Raw genomic sequence first — 5744 nt, 5'->3', positions numbered from 1 at the left:
ATTAAAATAAATTCAATAAGTGCTCACAGAGAATTACATAGGTCTTAACGTGTGGTGCTACAAGGTATAAAGGTATGAACATATGAACAAGTATTGCATTTTGTTACTCACTTCTTCCTTGACTGTAGACTTTAATTATGAAAGACCCCCCCACCACACACAAAAGAATAACCTCATGCGGGAACCTAAACATTAGTGATTTATATACAATACTTGGAATTATAGCATTTGAATTCAACACAAGGGATTAGGGATTTGGATGTTCCATTTGGAAGGAATTAGTTAATTTTATCTAAACGTACCTTTATGTAATTCCACCGTCTTCAACTTAATGAACACTAACAGCTCTGCATATAATCTATGGGGATCTTAGCATTCAGATCTTTCAACCAATCGTGCTCTCTGCTTTGGTCATGTGATTTCTTACCAATAATGTATATCTGATGAATGAACATAGTTTCCACATCTTCCTCTAGGAATTTTGATAGTGTGAAGTATCACTCATTTGGATTTATAACTTGATGAAGAATGTTTTTTCAGCATACATTAGTATATATAAATATCCATAACATAAACATGAGAAAAATGTTCATTTGGAATTACACCCTTTAATATATCAAATAAATCAGTGAATAACTGTAATTGGTCGTTTAGTGTGGGTAAGACTACACATGCTTTATGTAAAGCATTATTTTTGCCTGCTTTATTTATTCTTAGCCACAGCACTGGCCATAATTTTCCTAAATCACTCTCGACATAGTCAGGTCACTCTTGGTCCTAGATTGTTGATTACCTGACAGGACAACCACAATAAATGCATCTTCAACACAAGGTGTCTGACAAGATGATCAGCAAAACAGTGGCATCACAAGAGACGGTCCTCTCCCCTTTCTCTTCACCCTCTACATCACAAACTTCAGCCACTGCAAGACCTGCCATCATCATTTTCTGATGACTCTGCGGTGGTTGGATGCATCACTGAGGGTGATGAGTGCCAGGCTGTGGTGGACCCCTTTGTCATGTAGTCTGAGCAAAATCTTCTGCAGTTTAAAGTGAAAAAGACCAAATAATTGATTTTGTACTTTAGGAAGACCAGGAAACCCGTGACCCCTGTTTTAATCAAAGGGGTCAATGCAGACATAGTGGAGCACTGTAAATATAAGTACACACTGAAAATAAACTGGACTGGGTAAAAAACACTACTGCACTCGAGAGTGCCCAGGTAATTTTCTGAGGTGGTTGACGATTTTCTATGAGTTTGTTGTGGCCAGTGCCATCCTCTTTGCTGTTGCATGCTGGGGCAGCAGGTTGCAGTTTGCAGATGCCAACTGGCTCAATAAAGTGGTCCACAAAGCCGATAATGTTGTGGGACAGTCTGAAACAAGGACAATGCTCTCAGTTTTGACAGCCGTATTAAAGATTTATATCAGTCTGTACTAGAGATGTCACGATACCACTTTTTTTATGTCCGATACCGATACCGATATCATAAATTTGGATATCTGCCGATACCGATATGAATCCGATATAGGGTTTTTTAATCAACAAAACTGTTTTTTTAAATATCTTGCTGCATTTTATATAAGTTCATACTCAAGTTTAAAACAAAAACTACACTAAAGCTATTCTGTTATACCTGTATGCAAAAAAAAAAAATTCATAGTTCAGCAACACTGATCAATCTAATAAACTTAAACCTACACCATCCTCCCTATTCTGGTATTTTAAAGAGTACTCAGCGTAAATATTAACCAACCTAACTAACAGGGTTCCAACTCCCAGCAACAACAAAAATAAATAAATAAAAAATGGGGAACCACCCCTCATGCTCCACCTCATGATGCTTAATCGACGTAATCAACCTTAATTTGATGCAGTGTGGAAAAATAAATGCACAGAAATCAATTCTTTTTCAAGAACTATTAAATAGATTCAACATCTTTCTTCAACAAAATTGCAGACTGCACAGATGATACCTTCCCAAAGGAAAAAGTACTATAGCTTACTAGGGTATATATATTAGACTTAATAGTTACTATATACAGTAATTGACTTCTATTCATTTTACATCAAATTAAAACTTTGGGTGTCAGATAATTATTTATTAAAAGCTAGACATTTTAAATGAGAATAAGAAAGAAAAGTATGTCTTTGTGCGCCCTTTTCCCTGTTCATGCCCTATCGGCCCCCCTGGCTAAACTTTGCTAGATCCGCCCCTGCACAGTTACCAGCGTCAGCTACGTAGAAAAAGATCCTCGAGTAGAATGTAATATTAAATAAATTCTAACAACAGCTTATCAAGCTTAAACGTGCTGCTGTTGTTTATCCGCTGGTTTCCTCTTTCTGGTGCAAAGTGGGCCAAAAACAAACAAGAGAGACAGACTCGCGACAGAAAAGCCAATCAGCTGATCACTAAGCAGTTTCATGATTGAAGTAGCAGCAAGAAGAGGCAGTCGCTTGTTAAGCTTAACCTAGGAATGCTTTACAAACATTCAGAGATGGACTTACACACTTGCTTTACTTCTCTCTGGGATAACTTTGTCGGAGATGAAATGCCAGGTTGCTAGCGAAGCTCCACATGCTATCCAGACCACCGACAGGTCCTGCATGCCACAGCCGCTCTATCACGTGATGCATATTGCTCCGACGTGCTAACGTTCTGAGGCGAGTTACGGCGTGTTGCAAGTTTTGTGAGGTGCTTTCGTGATATTTAATGGATCGGATTACATTTTTTATTTTTCTCCGATATCCGATCCAGTAATTTAGGCCAGTATCGGACCGATACCAATACGTAATATCGGATCGGTCCATCTCTAGTCTGTACATGCTCAAGAGAGCATTTCTTCCAATTCTTTAACTGTCACTCGCTTTTGCAACTTTGTATTTTTGTGTTACTCGCAGCAACAACTCCACCTCAGTCTGTCTGTGAAGGTTCTCAGTCATCCAGGTCATCGTAGTCAAAGGAGCTTGCAAAGAAAAGTGTCTGGACTTCTTTAAGTTACTTGAAGACGTTTCACCTCTCATCCGAGAAGCTTCTTCAGTTCTTAGGTCAAATGGTGGAGAGTCCCAGATATAAACCCAGTGGGAGTAACCCCCCACAGAGGGACAAAATGACCCCCTGATGATCCTCTAATCGCCTGAGCCAAGGTGTGAAACTGGGTGTGGGTCCCAATCAGCCAGAGTTTCTTGTGAGTTCATTGTGAAACCTGGCCCCACCTTATCATGCGAATTCCTGAGATGTGGGTGGGCGTTAAGGCATCTGGGAAGGGATCTCAAAACTGGATTATAGATGGCAGAGAGTTTTTTAACACACTGGGACATACCTGACATTCTCAAAGTCGGATTACGAAGGAACAAAAGACCCTACGTTTCCAAAGATAACCTGCATACAGAGGAAATATACATTAGTATCTTGGAAGGATTAGTAATTGTTATTCAAGATCTATAAATTAAAGTGGAAATATTGGAAGAATTATTGGTTTGTATTCTAAAAGTGGAAGTTTTAGAGACTTTGATTTAAAAAAAAACCAAACAAACAAAAAAAAAACCCCAGAAGAATTAGTCATTTGGATAGGACCAAAATCACACTTCTCAGGACTTCTGCTCACATCAATGTTGATTAGCAAATCAAATAATCATTTTCTAAACTGTAACTTGAAATCAAGGTTGATTTTTTTGGAAATTTATATGTAAATGATCTCATAAACCTAATTAATGGCATTTACATATCATCCTTTAGGTATGTTTTTAGTGTACTGCAATTTTTAATCTGGAATTACACTTTGTCAAAGAAATCAATGAAATATATTTATAAAGTGTTGTTTTAATACATAGTTTGAAATTGGATTTTTAATCTAAAATCCTACAAGTAATGCGCAGGGCTATCAGTACAAGAAGAACATCAGCACAATGTTGGAAGCATTAGTGATTTATATTCTTTAACTGGAAGAACTAGAGATTAAAATCATAAAATATGAGAGCATTAGTGATTTTGATTGAACTTACCTTGAAGCAACTCTTTTCCAGTCTTCTGTATTCTTACCACACTCTGACATCACTGCCCCTCCCACCCGAACTCATGACTACACAGACCTTTCAGCCAATCACATTATTAATTCTGCCTATATTAGCAGGTACTAGTACTTGGAATTGAAGATGATTTACTTGGAGTCTTTTCTGTAATTATAATAAATGACATTCAGTGAATCTGTTTTGTGAATCTTATTCAATGGTCTGTGTTTGTATAGCGCTTTACTTAGTCCCTGGGGTGCACTGACAGAGGTGAAGCTGCCAGACACTGGTGCCACCAGGCCTTCTGACCACCAGTAGTCTTGCCCCAGGACACAATGACTGAGACAGTCTGAGCCGGGGCTCGAACCGGCAACCTTCCGATTACAAGATGAGCTGCTAATTCTTGAGCCATGATCGCTCCACTATAACTTTAATCTGGAATTACACCTTTTCAAAGAAATGAATAAACTTGAATAAACTACCATGACTGTGGACTTTTCCCATCCTCCATCAGTGTGAGAAAGAAAACACAGGATTTTGCAGTTGAACAACAAGAACTTTATTGAACTTTATCTGAACATTGTTGTATATGAACATATGTGTGCAGGTGCATGTGTGGCAGGATGAATGTTATCCCTCGGTCCAACCCACTTTCAGCCTGGCCCATTAGGGGGCGCTGGTATAAATAGTGGCCATTTGAGTGTCTCTGCATCGCTTGCCTGTGATCTCCTTTTTGGTCACCTGACTTCCCCCCGGTGTGGTAGAGATCATTTGCGGGTTACTCTTCTGAAGCCTCCATCGCGGTTGGTCGTAGCTATAGAAGCCTCCTCTGAGCTATTCTGCTTACGTTCTATGACACGGCTTACTTGGTACGTAATCAACTTTTGTTACGCTCTCTGCCTTCTATTGTTCTTTTATAGTAATTATTTATTATGTTTCGCAGGAAGTGCTGCTGTTTTGCCTTGCTGTGCTTTTATCGTCTGTTCCCGTTGTGAGATTTCTTTCCCTGCTGCTGTCAGCTTTTACAGTGGACGTCGGCGTGGACAACGGCCATATGCATGCCGGTTATCGGAGTCAGCTGGCGTGCATATTGATTGACTGTTAACTTGTCGTTGTGTGACGGCAAGTTGGAGCAGTACGGCGATTCCGTTTGCTCCAGATTTTAGAGTTTTATCCAGATTGTATGTTGTTTTATTGCTTTTGATTTGTAGTTTGGATTTTTGTTGCACCACTGGTGGGAGGCCCTTTTTCTAGCTGTAGATCACCAGTGTGGTCTTGCAGTTGGGTTATCCCCCGGTGCTACACATTAGTTTGTTGTAATATATTAAAATTTTCTTTGTTTCTTTTATTCAGATGCGGAGTGCCGACGTGGAGGAGACTAGGGTGCCTTGGTGGTGGGATCCCTTGAGTGTACACACCTGCCTTGTTTAGTTTATTAGTGTGAGTGTGTGTGATAGTGTGCTGCACTTGTGTTTTGGGTGTGTTTTCTTTCTTTAGTTTGCGTGTGGCATCCCTGCCCCTCCACTGGTAAGCCTCAGCTCTGAATACCTTTTTAAAGCATATTTTCATTTTCCTTTCCCATCGGCAACACCGTCTGCCTGCAAAGACAAATGAAGAGAGGAGATTCTTAGTATTTGTTGCAGTAACTCATTTCATCTGATATTTCATTTCTTGTTGGCTGTGTTACTCTCTTAACTTACATTCACTGGCACACCATCATTGCTGGACTGAGG

This window comes from Aulonocara stuartgranti (genome assembly GCF_965226115.1).
Source record: "Aulonocara stuartgranti genome assembly, chromosome: 2".
In the NCBI taxonomy this organism is placed as follows: domain Eukaryota; kingdom Metazoa; phylum Chordata; class Actinopteri; order Cichliformes; family Cichlidae; genus Aulonocara; species Aulonocara stuartgranti.
Note: the sequence above shows the minus strand (reverse complement) of the source record.